This window comes from Arvicola amphibius, chromosome 6 (genome assembly GCF_903992535.2).
Source record: "Arvicola amphibius chromosome 6, mArvAmp1.2, whole genome shotgun sequence".
Classification (NCBI taxonomy): Eukaryota; Metazoa; Chordata; class Mammalia; order Rodentia; family Cricetidae; genus Arvicola; species Arvicola amphibius.
The window spans coordinates 107430388-107446386 of NC_052052.2; positions in this window are offsets into that span (position 1 = coordinate 107430388).

Below are 15999 nucleotides of genomic sequence, written 5' to 3' on the forward strand. Positions count from 1 at the left end.
TTTACAGCTATGGTATTTGCATTCCCACAGACGGCTTTGGGCACCCCCTGGGTCTACCCAGCCCATCTCCATTCTCCTCTTTCTTGTGTATTTTTGGGTCAAGCATGTCTGTGACAGTGGGAAGCTCACCATGTGGGTCTGAATTTCAGTGGGTACACACAGTATGTCTGCCTACATTGTTTATGAACCGGTGGCAATTCTGTTGGCTAGTGACTCTGAGGGTATGTTGGGAATATAAATATCAATCCTGAATGCAGGTAAATAATGTAGAGTAATAATATCCACTAAATGAAAGAGTTCTTAGTTTCCTTTCTTCTAATGTTAATAATATCCACAATCCAGCAAGCTGTATAAGGACAGTTTCTTGGTACATTATAAGAGCTTTGGTCCTCTTCTGGATGATTCAGATAAGGACAGGTTACCTGACTTTCTCCCTCTAGAATCTAGTCATGACACTCATCAGGGAGCAACTTGCCCTTGAGTTTCCAGCAATAGTTATTCTGGAACATTTTTCAAAAATAAAATAGAACAGTAGATCTTCAAGGAAGAAACTCTGTGTGTCTCACATCTGCTCTGTCAATCTCTTCCAACACCAGTGCCCTATGCAACTCAAAGAGTACCCACCCAATGCAGACACCCTCCTCACAAAAGACACCCACATGGGAAAGATAGTACACTTGTGGTGCTTGGAACAAGAGTGTCCTCCATAAGCTCATGTATTTGAAGGCTTAGTCATCGGGGAATGGCACTACTTGAGAAGGATTAGGAGGAGTAGCCTTGTTGAAGTAAGTTTGACCTTGGTTGGCATAGGTGTGGCCTTGTTGGAGCAGCTATGGTCTTGTTGGAAGAAGTTTGTCACTGGAAGTGGGCTTTGAAGTTTCAAAAGTCCAATCCAGGCCCAGCATCTCTCTCTTTCTGCAGATCCAGATGTAGAACTCTCTGCTACTTCTCCAGCACCATGTCTGTCTGTGTGCTGCCATGCTTCCGCCATGATGATAATGAACTAAACCTCAAAACTGTAAGCCACCCCAGTTAAATGTTTTCCTTTATAAGAGTTGCCGTGGTCATGGTGTCTCTTCACAGCAATAGAGCAGTGCCTAAGATAACACTGAACCAAGAACCTGCTAGAGCATTCAACAATGTGAGAGGAAGTGTATGTCCTTCCTTAGGCTGCAGTAAGAGTGGTTCACATATCTTTGAATACTAGTTTTGAATGCAACTTTTTTTAAATTCATACTGCTAAATGACTGATTAAAAGAATAGAATTAAAGAATAGAGAAAAAGCTCAGGGGGTAAAGAGTTTACTGTGTAATCCAGGACCTGAGTTTGAATCGTCATGATCCATGTAAAAACTGGACACTGTGGTACACATCTGCAGTCCCAGTCTGGGGGGGGGGGAGGGCAGACATAAATTCCCTGGGACTCTCCAGTCAGTGAGCTCCAGATACAATGAGGGATTACGGTTCAAATAATATGGTGGCAAGCAATAGGACAGCTGACATCTACCTTTGACCTCCACAAGCACAACACACCACACACACACACACACACACACACACATATGCACTCACAATGCATACACACACATACAACATATGCACTGGCACACTGACCCGCATACACACACACATACATGCACATGCACTCACATGCACACACACACACACATACACGTACACTCACACCCCGACCTGCATAAACACACACACACACACACACACACACGCAGAGTCCAGAGGAGAAACCTGTTTTTTGCTTTTACTATTACTCTGTGCTTGTCACCAGGTGCACACATCCCTCCCTATTTCTCACTGAATTTCTAGTTATTTTTGCCAACCAAATCTCTGTTCTCTATTCCCTGCCATGCAAGACAGTTCCCTACAAATGTGCCCATAGGCCCATCTGATCTCTACAGTTCCTCAGTTGAGACTTCTCTCGAAGGACTTCCAGCTGTGTCAAGTTGACAGTCAAGGTTAACTAGGACACTAACTCTCTGGCTATGTTCGAAAACAAGCGCTTGTGCTTCCCTTGCTCCAGATGAAAATGTTCACAGATGTTGACCAAATCCACCCACACGGGAGAGAAAGAGAATCCGTATCCTGGAGTGGGTAGCCTGTGGGGAGGAATGGCCTTTGCTCTTGAGTTTGCTGTGCAATCTCGTGCGAGCGACTCATTTTGTCACCCCAGCTAAGAGGGTCAGCACAGACACATCTGAGGTCCCTTCTGACTTGAAGGTTTTCTGGTTCTCATGTGAATCAAAATCCTAAGGAGCTAAAATGTCAGTGAGCAATTCTTTCCACACACGGTGCCCACTGAGACTACTCTCCAGATGTGGGGCCAACCCCAGCATTCTCAGTTCCTTTCAGCTTTCTTCTCCCTCACAACCCCTGCCCAGCCTCCTGCTGCCACACAGAAAACCCCCAGTCCCCGCAAGAGACAGACAAGTGTATGAAGACTGTTGGTCTCTGGGAATAATAACCTACCCACTTTTATTCCCTCTCTACTTTACTGAAAACAGTGCCTCGTTTCCCTGTTTTGTAACAGATGTTTCCTGTATGGTTTGTTGGACAATTAACAATGTTAATATTTGCTTCATATTTTAGCCTGTAAAGTGTTCTTACATATGTCCTCTTATTCTCACAGAAACCTCTGGAATCATTTGTTAATATATCTACTTGAAAAGCAAAAGAAGGCCGGGCGGTGGTGGCGCACGCCTTTAATCCCAGCACTTGGGAGGCAGAGGCAGGCGGATCTCTGTGAGTTCGAGGCCAGCCTGGTCTACAAGAGCTAGTTCCAGGACAGGCTCTAAAAAAGCTGCAGAGAAACCCTGTCTCGAAAAACAAAAAACAAAAAACAAAAAACAAAAAAAAAAAAAAAAAAAAAAAAAAAAAAAAAACGAAAAGCAAAAGAATTGTGGTGGTGGGTGACAGCCACTAACCTCAGATCATACCAGAAAGTTGACACTGGAAACTTGAACCCAAACCTCTGGACGTGAGGTTCTATTCCACTATGATACACACGCTTCTGGCTGCATCTTTCCATCAGTGACCACTGACTATGGTTGACTAAGAGTTTTACATGGGTTCTCCCAGCTTTAGGTCATAGCTGGTTCCACATCTAGGGAAATTGAGTCAGGGACATAGTCTGACGCATGCTTGGTAGAGCTTTTAGCACAACCCCAAGTCCCTGTCCATCTTGTGCTTATACCCAGACTCCATCTTGACAACAGAGATGAGGACTGTTCCTTGGACCCCAGCCAAGGGTCTTGGAAATAGAAATATGCTTACTTCTTTTGAAGGGATAATGATTTTTTTCTTTGGCTTCTTTCATTCCCTTGGCCAAAAGTCTAGCACATCTACAGCCTCCTCATTTTTCTTGGTGTGTTGTTTCTACAGAGCAATGTGTGGGCATTTGTGCTGCAATACAGGCAGAGTAACAAGGTGGGCGCTTTAGTCTTAAAATTCTATCTATCTTCTTTGCTTAAGGACTTTCTAATAACATGTTAACAGACAGCATCTTCTTTAGAGAGACTTGAAAAGCTTCCAGATTTTTCTAGCTCTTTTGGGCCCTAAAGAGTACAGAGTAGTACCTGTCAGTCTAGAAACATCCCTCTTTCTTTTCCCCTTTTTTTTTTGTTTATTTTTGTTTCTTTTTCAAGACAGAGTTTCTTTGTATAGCTTTGGAGCCTGTCCCGGAACTAGTTCTTATAGACCAAGCAGGCCTCGAACTCACAGAGATCCACCTGTTTCTGCCTCCTGAGTGCTGGAATCAAAGACATGCACCACCACCGCCCAGCCCTTTTTTTTTCTTTAAATAATCAAATTAGAACACTCAGATTGACACCCACAATACATCCTAAACAAACTTGCACTTCCTCTCTCCAGTTCCCCTTGGTCTATAAAAGAATACCCATCATGCAACACCAGGTCCACTCTGTAGTGGGCCAAGACAGTTTGCTTCACATAGAAATTTGTTTGTTGTTCCCATCACTGAATTGGACCACATAACTCTTCCCTTCTTCATCCAGAGCATCAGCGGCTACTTCTGTGGTCGTGTGCTTCTGATAAAGTGCGAAGTTTGGGTTCACCCCTCATTTCACTGCATTTCTGACAGCCGTGGCCGGTAAGGAAATGCTCAGTTTCATCTTGACACAGCCAAAAGGGAACAAGCATGAGGCTGTCCTCGCGGAGTCTATGCTACTTCTGCACATCCAGACAAAGGGGCACGGGTACTTCCTGTGGACAATTTGTGGACTATTGAGAGAGCACTGTCCATGGTGTGCTCATCTTTCAGCTAGCAAGAGGAAGAAATCCTAACTGTCAGCAGTCACGGGAGAGATGCTCTGTGCACAGCAAGAAGAATGCTAGGATAGCTCTCATTCTCAGATGACCCCATGGTGAGTAAGCATCAGTTTGAATCACCTACCAGACCCAGAAATACCAGGATCTGTTCACAAGAGTTCAAATCCAGGAAAATGTCTCTAATCATTTCTTCCTTCTTTACTTTGCCTTCCCTATCTTGCAGGCGGGGGAGGGGAGGGGTAGGGAGGGAGAACAGATGCCCAGAGGAGCAGAAGCTATGGTTATCTGTTTATTAAAGGAGAAGGCTGAAACCAAGGAATAAAAAGGCTTCAGGAAGCTAACTCCAAGCATCCAACATGAAGCCCACTTGAACAAGAGGAGGGGAATATATTTAATTGAAATGATTCCAGAGTCGTTTGCTAACATGTTTATTTTGCTGAAACACGAGTTGAGGGAAGCCACTGTGTGTGTGTGTGTGTGTGTGTGTGTGAAGATACAGAAAGATCAACTAAATGATTACGAATACAGCACACAACTATTTATGCCATGCTGGTTGACTAATTGCTCCCTACACACTCACATCTCAATATGTATATTCCTGTCCCAGAACCTTTACTCATTGTCTCCTACCTGCCCAGAGGGCCCCATGAGTCTTGTAAGCAACTTAAAGATAACCCACTCTCAAGGCCCAGCTAAAAGCCTTTAGTGACCATACCAAGTAATGGTGGCCAGGGATGGCTTTTTCTTCAAGTTGTCCTTTAAAATGACATTCAGGAGCAGTGCCAAACTCCCGGAGCCAAAAGGCTATGTGTGTTAAGTGTGTTTTAAAATGGAAATAGTTTTCTAGCTTCCAGTTACCTAACAGAATAAAAAAAAAAATGTGTTTGATACAAAAATGGGGACAAGGTATTCATTCAATTCCTTCTGAACTTCACCTAAAGTTTTGAATAGAAAGTTTCAACATTTAAAAGGACAAAGGGGAAAAAGAGACAAGAGAGGAAAGCTATTCAGAGTTTCAGAAGATGGAAAAAAAGTCAAGGAAGATTTGGTACAGTAAAGAGAAATACTAAGCCGTTGAGTCACAGAGTTCAGAAAGGAACAAACCTGTGGCTTGTGGAGAAGGTAATCATAATACATCAAGTAGATTCCTCTAAGTAATAGTCATGCATAAATAATTACATAAAAGCAAGTTTAATCAGACAGAATGAGAAGTCAATAGACAGTTTCTGTATGGAGGAGAAGATGAGATATATCCTCACCTTGCTTAACAGGAAGCCAGACAGAATCTCAGAATCCAGAACCTAAGAAAGAAAGCACGAAGGACACATCTCTGAAGAACTTTCAAATTATGTGCATTCATGACTTCAAACATATATAACGTATAGATTCATACACATACTTATGTAAAGACAAGACATGCAGGCAGAAAAAAATAGTGGTAAATAAAACAGAATATAGAACGATTCTTTTATAGATAAGTGAGTGGAATGATGAATGTTTGATAAAGACATATGGGTGATGATAGATAGAAAGATAGATAGATAGATAGATAGATAGATAGATAGATAGATAGATAGATAGATAGATAGATAGAGATGATAGATAGATAGATAGATAGATGATAGATAGATAGATAGATAGATAGATAGATAGATAGATAGATAGATAGATAGATAGATAGATAGATGGAATAGATATAGACAGACAGGCAGGCAGACAGATAGATGATTTCCAACTTACTATTTTCTAACTTTATGAAAGGACAAAAGCAATAGACAATAGAGATCATACTCATACTTTCAGTTTTGAATTTTGTTCTTTCCTTTGGCTGGCAGTATGTGGTGTGATACTTTCTCATGACACTGGATAGCAGCAGCAAGTCATGTTCTTTGCCAGCCACACAGTCACAAGGGCGACTAACTGATGCTCTGTACTGACAACTTGATAATCAAGGACATTTAGTTTAAGTAAGGTGTTTACTATTTTCGTACGCATGTATAAAAGTGTACATGCCACAGGTGTACAGATGTCATGGAGGCCAGAAGAGGGCATCAGATCTCATGTAGCTTGAGTTACAGGTGGTGGTTGTGAGTCACTTGATGTGGATGCTGGGAAATGAACTCAAATTCTCTTGGAAGAGCAACAAGTGTTCTGAACCTCTGAGTCACCTCTCCAACCCAAGGGTAGGGGTTCTAAATGTATTTTTTCAGCCTACAATAGGTTTATTGGGACATAATGCTAACCTGAGTAAAGGAATCTCTGTGGATGGAAGAAGACACACAGATAGATGGACAGGTAATAGATGACAGATAGGTAGGTAGGTAGGTAGGTAGGTACATTTAAGATAGATAGATAGATAGATAGATAGATAGATAGATAGATAGATAGATAGATAGATGATAGATAGATGACAGATAGATGATAGGTAGACAGATAGATAGAAAAATATGTATACATTTTTCATACATATATAACAGATGATAGATAAGAGACACGTAAGTAACTCCTTGGGAAGCTAAAAATTTCTTGGATCTAAATAAACACAAAAATATGACTCCTTTATGAGAGGCAGTTAGAGAGCTTTTCAAATACTATAATTAACTTATTTCATCTTCAATTGTCCCTCTAACCTTTGTGATTCCATAAGAAGCCTTGGGAGTACAGCTGGAAAGTCCTGGGGCTTCCTGAACTGCGCACCAGGAGCTGGGTGAGGGCAGATAGAGCCATATAAATAGTGGAAGGCAGTGAAAGTTGCTGGCAGGGATGGAGAAAAGAAGGGAGAGGATGGAGACAAAGAAGGAATTAGACTAGGCTCTGTCTCTCGTCTCCTATGAGGAGCAAGAGACACCACAGGCTGTCCTGGGGCATGGAGGAGAATGGGTTCCACAGTGTCTTAAGAGTCCCATTTAACTTGAACTGTAAGTGTCACACAGCCTTGGGTCATCTGAGAAGGCAGTGTCAGCTGAGGGATTGTCCAGCTCAGACTGGCTTGTGGGCACGTCTTGATTGTTAGTTGAAACCAGGGCTTCTCTAGTGTTTTAAATGCAAATAGCACAGAATTAATTTAAAAAGAAAGAACCTTGTACTTTGGAAAATGACAGTCTAAAGCAGCTGCCTCGTAGGCTTTCAGAACAAACACGTTTGTGAGAATTATAGGTGGCTCATAGACACAGAAACAGCTATCTGGGAGACAGCGAAGGGCCTGAAACCCTTGCGAGGAAGCAGTCCACGTCAAGAAGTCAGGCACGTAAGTGATAATACAAAGGGCCTTCAAGTTCCATGATGCTCAGGAGGCAAGGGTAGGGGCTGAACGGTGGGGTAGGATGAAAACAGGAAGGACTCCAAGTGACAGAACTCATCATACTCTTCCCCCACCAAGAGTGCTGACTGCTCACCTGACCGCTCATCTGACCCCTTGATTGTCCAGCTGCAGTGACCGGGAAGGTCAAGGTCTTAACCAATACCAGAGAAGAAGGTCCAGACCAACATGGATGGATCAAGATACTGAGCATCCATTCATGCCCTTAGAATCATGGTGGGGGAGTGTGCATGTAGGATGCTGTTTCCCAGGCATTTGCCAGTTTTTGTTTGGCACGGAGTCTCTCGCTGGCTTGGAACTTCACTAAACAGCCTAGGCTAGCTGAGCAAGGAGTTCCCGGTTCTAATCTGCCCACCTCCTGCCTCACCATCACTGGGATGACAAATACCTGTCACCATGTCTGGCCTTGAACATGGGTTCTGGAGATCACACTCGGGTCCTAATCCTTCATCAATGGAACCACCTTCCCAGTCCCAGAATAATCTTAAATTGTATACATTCTAAATAAGAGATCAGTTACTCCGTTACCTCAAGTTTAATCCAGGACTACCAAAATGAAATCCAGAGGGACAATAATTTCTCAGCAGTTTGTGTAACAGCCACCACATATTCTGTCTTTGTTGAATTTTGTTTTGTTGTGTTTCCAGGGCTTCAGGCTGTGAGAAGGTTTGGATGCTCAACCAAAGATAAAAATCTGAAAACCAAGTGGAAACTCTAAGTCCCCGGGTATTTACTTAGATTTCAAGTCGATATTTCAAAACACCCGCAGGTGACAGCCACCGTCAGAAACCAGAAACGGCTCACCTTTCTCTTCAAACTGTAGATTTTCTCCGTAGCCCACTCCCTTCCTACTCCTCAGAATAAGACACCCTCATTGTTGTTACGGAGGATGATGGCAGGCCATGTGTTTTATGATACAGTGGCGACCTCTAGTGTCCGCAAGTTGTATTTCCTTCAAGAAAGAATTGGATGCTGTTCAAAGTCTTAAGGAAGTACGTTTCTTAACAGAAAAATAAGACTTAAGGAGACTCAAGACTAAACACAAGATTATTTGGCTTAGAAGTCAAGACATTAACAAGGGGCCAGGTGGATAGCTCAGCTGGTAAACCTTTTTCCTGTGCATACACAAGGATGGGTGTTTGATCCCCAAGTTCTTGTGCGTGCTTCCAAGAAAAGCGTGCTTAGAAGGGTGGGGCAAGGTAGAGAGAAAAGGTTCATCTCAGAACCCTCGCTCCTCTTCCAAAGGACCACATGGCATCTCACAGCTGTCTGCAACATTGGCGTCAGAGCATCCTATTCCCTCTTTTGTCCTCTAAGAGAGCACACAGCACACACGACACATGCCTGCAAAACATCCACACAAGTTTAAAAAAAAATTTTCATCTAGGTGTGATAGAGTGTATATGAAATCCAAGCCCTGGAGGGGCAGAGACAGATCAATCTCTGGGGCTCACTGGCCAACCAGCATAGTCTATTTGGTGAGTTCTAGACTACTGAGAAACACAGTCTCAAAGAATTAAAGAGAGATGGTACCAAAGGAACAATACCAATGTCCTTGAGCCTCCACACACATGCTCGCGTGCGCGCACGCACACACACACACACACTCATGTGCATGCGCACACCTGTTTGCACACACTCACACACACACACAAGCGTGAACAACCAAAGAGTCAAGGAAATCCAGGAGGTACATGTGGTATCAGCAGAGTGAAAGACAGAGACTTCTTCACAGCTTAGAGAGCTTTTAGGCTAAACATTGAAAAGTGGCGAGTCTCTCTGGCGACTCTGAGATTATTGATGACTGACCACAGAAGTTTTTCTGAGGATGGAGATGGAGGCCAAACTGGACTCTGTCAAGGATATGGGAGAATAAAATTTGAATGGACCAAAGCTTCAAAATGCTTGAAATATCAGGCCAGCTTAGGTTCCATAGGAAACTATTTGACAATAGGATTCTAGGAGGCAGAGATTGCTCAAGTGGTAAAGTGATTGGCACATGAGCAAAATGACCTCAGCTCAATCAATAGGATCTACATTAAAACACACAGAGAGAGAGGGGGGAGGGAGAGGGAGAGAGAGAGGGAGAGAGAGAGAGAGAGAGAGAGAGAGACATCTGTAGTCCTGGAACTGGGCAGGGTAGGGGAGAGGGGAGGGGGGAGTGGGGGCGGGAGGTGAAGCCAGGATAATTCCTGGGACTCATGGCCAGACAGTCTAGTTGAATTTGTGAGCTCCAAGTTCACTGAGATACTCTGTCTCAAAATGAAAAGTGGAGAGTAACTGAGGAAGACACTGATTCAGCACTGACCTCTGCCTATAAGCACACATGCACACACACACACACACACACACACACGCACTCACACACACGCACGCACTCCCTTTGTTTGACAGTCATGAAATTGCTCTGCTCATGCATGATGCATTTCTCAGTTCCTCATGGAAATCTCTCCAAGTCATCTGGTAAATTTCTTAATTTGTTTATTTTCATGGCTGGCTAGCCTACAGTAAATAATTACGGTTGTGCAGCCATTCTCTCACTAATGGGCATTCAGCTTTTCTCCCATTCCTGCCCGCTGCTAACAATGCAATAATAAAAAGCCTCATATATTTGCTTTGATTTGCACGAGTCGGGCATTCTGGAGAGGAAGTTCTGGGCTGGCTGTGCTGCCAGCTGCTTGCCAGGAAAGCACTCTGCGACGCAAACAACGAAGATGAAGAGAGTGTTCCCACAAGCTGTCAGTTGCTTTTCATCTTTGCCAGTCTGATGGGGAGAACCTGGGTTGGCAGGTTCTGTCCCACCCGGTCCCGTAATAAACAGCATCCAGTTTAGTTTTCCCTGCCTAGCTCTATTCTGCCCTATCACAGGCCAAGGCAACTTCCTTATTCATTAACCAATAAAAGCAACACACATACGAAGGACTTCCCACACCAAACATGATAGTTCAGTGTTGCTAATACAGTTTGCATTTCCCTAATTGCTTGTAAGCTTCGACATTTTCTTGCTTTTCTTACCTTTTTGGATTTGGTCTTCTATGATATTTTCCCATTAATGTCATTTATTCCATTTTCTGTTAGCTCATATTATGTGTTCTGTTTTATTTTATTTGTTTCAGAAGTTTGTAGTTTATGTAATCTATTGCAAATAAAGTTCAATTTTATACTAAAATGTCATTATTATTAATTACTATTTGGATTGTTGTTGGTGTTGGGAGTCTGGGTTGGATGTATCTAGGTTCTCGGCATCTGGTTCAAGAACTAAACAGAAGTGCAACTCAGGTTGAAAAGTAGTATGAATACTTTATTCAAAGCAGAGAGATAATTCATATCAGGAATGCACTGTTAGCAGGCCTGGGGGCTCCCACCCAATCCCAGCACTCAGCAGGCAGAGGTAGGCAAATCTCTGTGAGTTCAAAGCCAGGCTGCTCTACATAGTGAGTGCCAGGCTAACAACCAGGGCTGTACAGTGAGACTGTCTCAAAATGAATAAAGAAAGGAGGAAAAGAAAAAAGAGATATGCTGTCAAGTTAGACTGCAGGGCCCAGGCAGGGGGCTCAGTGGATAAGGGTGCTTGCCTCTGAGATCGATGGTCTGAACTAGACCCATGTTTCACCCACATGGTGGAAGAAGAAAAGCAGCTGCTGGAGGTCAGGGCATGACCTCCACGCAGAGACAGGCAACGAAAATAAACAAACAAATGAATAAATAAATGCTATTTTAAAATTGAAGTTTGACAGCAGCCCGTGAGTGAGGGTACTCAAAAGTTCAGATTATTGTTTGGAGAGTTTCTTATGGGGTTTAAGAAAAGGAGGAGTTTGCTACTGGGGGTATAATCTGGATGCATCTCCATCTTGGTTGATAGTTTTCCAGCTATATAACCATTTCTCTGTGGATGTCTCATCCCATAATGCATTGGATTAATCATATGTATGCCCACATGCACGAGAAGGCAAATAGGGGTTTCTCCTTAAAAATACCCGTTGCAGACACAGTGTGCCTTATTTTACATGTAACCTAAACGAGCTGAGACGAGATTGTCCCTCCCACCCTTACAACCAGACATAAGGAAAGTATAATTTAAAAGAACCTGGTTTCTTGATTGTTATTAAGGGAAGCAGAAACATATTTCACCATTCAGAGAGGGGTGTGCTTACAGCCTGGGGGTTTTACACTGCTAAGTTGCTTAGGGCGTTGTTTAGAAAGAGGGGTGTGGATAGTATATTCAGGTAAGAATCTCAGGCTGTCAAGTGCATTGTTAGAAAATAATGGGTGCATGGCCTAAGACAGGTGGAGTCCCGGGTACTAAGCTATTCCCTATGCTTTCCTGCCTTCAGAAGCAATAGGTATCTATTTGAATTTAGAAAAACCATAATTTGTTTGCATACCTTTTAGGATTGTATGTGTATGGGAAAATATATAAGATGATATATCTTCAACTCTTTGTCCAAGGACTGGGAATTCCAACTCTGAGGAGGGTTCTGTTTTGATTTGATTTTGTTGATACTGTCTGATTAGATTTAACTGTCTTGGAACCTAGAGTCATCTGAGAGAATCGCCTCTACTGAGGAATTGCCTAGATCAAGCTGGCCTGGGTCACATCTGTGAGGGATTGTCTTGATTGTTAATTGTTGGTGAAGGGCCCAACCCACTGTGGGTAGCACCATCTCTAGGCAGCTGACAACTATATAAGAAAATAAAGTACAAGCCAACCCGTGAGCCAGCAAGCAAGCAGCATTCTCCAGGGCCCCTGCTGTCTTTCTTTGGCTATGACATGGGTTCCTTAATTCAAGTCAATAATGCATAGAGTAGCAAACAGGCCTACCTTCAAGTTCCAGCCTTGAGTCCCTACCTTGACATCCTTAATGATGGACTCTGACCTGGGAGTGTAAGCCAAAGAAAGCCTTTCCTCGCTTAAGACACTTGGTCAGAGGATTTTGTCACAGCAACAGACTGAAACTAGAAATGACAGCCAAGGACATTTTTACAGCTCTAAACTAAGAAAAAGTGTGTGTGTGTGTGTGTGTGTGTGTGTGTTCACAAAGGAGACTAAACATAATTGCACTCCCCCACCACCACCCAGCGATTGTTTTAGGTAGTCCCTTTACTTTTCAAGCAGGTTCTAACAAACTTGAAAAGACAACTGTCAGCATATGATATATTTTGACCATGATCTTTGACCCCTTGTCAAATTGGAAATATGTCAGGTTTCTCTACTCCAAATATTTCTTGATTATATTTATATGGATATTTATCAGTTAATAAATGTATACCTGTATGGGCCTTTTGGATTCTTATACTATATAATGGATTGTAACCTGCTGTAGGAAATCCTACAGCCAGTAGCCTTTAAGTTACCCACCCACTTGGGCATGGCCTCTTATACTATAAATGCTGATGTGGAGCACATGTTCTCTCTCTCCAGCTGTGGGATTCGGTTGCTGTTCCCCGTTCGAGCAGAGGACTGTGATTTGTGAGTCTACCCCTAAATAAATAACCCTTTATTGTACTCAATTCTGAGCTAGTGTGGGATTTCTTTTAAGTGTCTGTCTTCAGTAACCCTTACAATCATCAACTTCATCTGCAAGGAGTTCATTTCCATCCCCCAGTGCCAGTCGTTCTGACCTCTGCAGACTGCTTTTCTTGTACACACAAATACGTTATATATTTCTTATTTAAAAATCAGCAAATGTAGGGACTGGAGAGACAGCTCAGTGGGTAAAAGCGCTTGCTCTGCAAGCGTAAGGACACAAGTTTGGGTCCCCAGAAAACATATTTAAAAAAAAATCAAAACCAAAAAAACAACAGCCCCCAGAAGGCAAGCTCAGTGATGCATACCTGTAACCCCTACAGCAGAGACGGAGACAGGTGGATCCCAAGTGTTGGGGTAGCTGGCCCAATCCCTGCGTTCAGGGGCGTGGCTGCCCCAGCGAGGTAGGATACCCCTTAAATAGCATCGGGGCACCGGGAGGAGCCCATTTGCTATTCCCCGCGTCACCCGCTGCTCCGCTGGACCCTTGGTTCTGTAAGTTCCCTTATTCCGCCTTTTATTAAAAACTGATTTATTATAAAAGGACTATCTTGGTCACTTCCTAATTCCTCCGACCGCCGATATCGCCAGTACATTTTATATGGACTCAGGGGTATAAATTATGTGCATATATATATATATATATATATATCAAAAAAGGGGGGGAGGGATTAACTGGTGACCTGAAGGAATAATTGATTTTTGTGAGTTATTGTTTTTTGAAAAACTATATGAGTGTTGATTCTTGTATATTGATATATTGAACATTGTATGAGAGTATGATACTACCTCTGTTTGAAACAATTGTTATATTGACATTGTTTAACATATTGCAATGTACATTTCTACCTCAGATATTATTTATGTAATGACCCTGTTTACATTTGGAAATCATTGTCTTCATTTATTGCACAGTTGTCTATTCTATTAGTCATACAGTTACACAAGTGTTGAGAATTATATGTTGGTCATATTTATATTTAGGACAATCAGGTTTTTTAGACACATAGAGTTGTATTTAGTATAGATAGCATAATCTTCGACCTCTTTGAAGAGCTGTAGAACATGGCCTTTAATCTAACCTAGAGTTTTGTATTTATGAGACACAATCACTCCTGGCAACAATGCTCTACTCCCGAGAGAACGTTGAGCACCAAAGACACTCCACTGGGAGTTTGTCTTCTACTTGGCAGAACTGGCCTTGGGACAAAGAAAAGCCCATACCTCCATTACTGACTAAAGTACGAAATATCCATAAGTGGATAAAACAGAATTGTCTTATCTTGCCAAGACAGGATAGGATAGTTCTACTAAAGGTTCCTTGCCATTGTATAATGGTATGTCAGGTTTTTTCAGGCCTCAGCCAAAGTTGGTTGCCTCAACATTGCTATCAAGACTTCGTGTGGTTGTCCAGGTAGTCAATTGTCTCTGTCTTCTGTTGCACATTTTGGAAGTTTCTCGTTTGTGCTTCCTGGTTGCTTTGGTAATATTACTTTCCTTCTCAGATCTTTGATGGGGTTGAAGATTAGATAATGGTAGCTACCTTCTACATTATTTAGACTTCCCAAAGTAGAGTGATTAGAAAAAATTTTTTTGTTATATGCTCCTCGCCTGATATTGTTTACTTCTTGTAATTTTATATGATCTGTTCCCGTTGTATGTAGTTGTATTTGATTTCTGAATCTGCCTTATTTAGACAAAAGGGGGAGATGTTGGGGTAGCTGGCCCAATCCCTGCATTCAGGGGCGTGGCTGCCCCAGCGAGGTAGGATACCCCTTAAATAGCATCGGGGCGCCCACCCGCTGCTCCGCTGGACCCTTGGTTCTGTAAGTTCCCTTATTCCCCCTTTTATTAAAAACTGATTTATTATAAAAGGACTATCTTGGTCACTTCCTAATTCCTCCGACCGCCGGTACCACTGGTACTCACCGGTACACCCAAGAACTTCCTGGACAGCCAGACTAATCTAAACGGTGAGCTCCTAATTCAGTGATGGACCTGTCTCGAGGCAGTAAGGCAGAGAATATATAGAAAAACATCCTGACCTCCACACCCTTGTACATATGCAGGCGTGCACACACAATTAGGCACGGCAAGGGATTAAAAAGCTATAGATCTTAGCGACTTCAACATACTATTTCTTTCCTTTCCTCGTTGAGAACTTCAACCTTTCTGCTTAAAGGGAATACCTTGCAGATTCTTTGGCATATCCTTTGGTTAGAGTTAGGGGTTTAGGAGTTAGGGTTGGGGTTTGGGGTTAACAATAGGGGCTAGGGTTAGGGTAAAGGCATAGGGTTACTGTGCAGGGTTAGGGTTAAGGTTAGGGTGTAGGGTTAGATTAAATTACCATCATCATTGTTTTTGAGCTTGAGGATGTTTATTAATTAAGATAGAGTTACTGTAACATAAGCACTTGCAGAGTGTAACTTAAATGATAGCTCATGTCTGCTGAGTGACTAATGGGGAGGTAGCGTGTATACTACATATACACTGGTAAAAAATAACCCAAGTCCCAGGAAGTAAAAGAAAGGTTTCATCTTGCTTCTTTGAATTGGATACAGTGTTAATCCTAGATTATTTTATTTCTAGAATTTTCCATTCAGTATTTTCTTGTCATGTGGACCTCAAGTAGCTGAAATGCTGGCGTGTGTAGGTATGTGGGGTTACTACACTCACCCTCCTACTCACTCACCTGTTCACGTCCACATTCAAACATACTCTGCTGCTCCACAGCCTACACTCCTCCTACTCTCACCCTCCCTTTCATCCTAACACACACACACATGCACACACTATATCACATGCAACATCACACACACACACATGCACACACTATATCACATGCAACATCA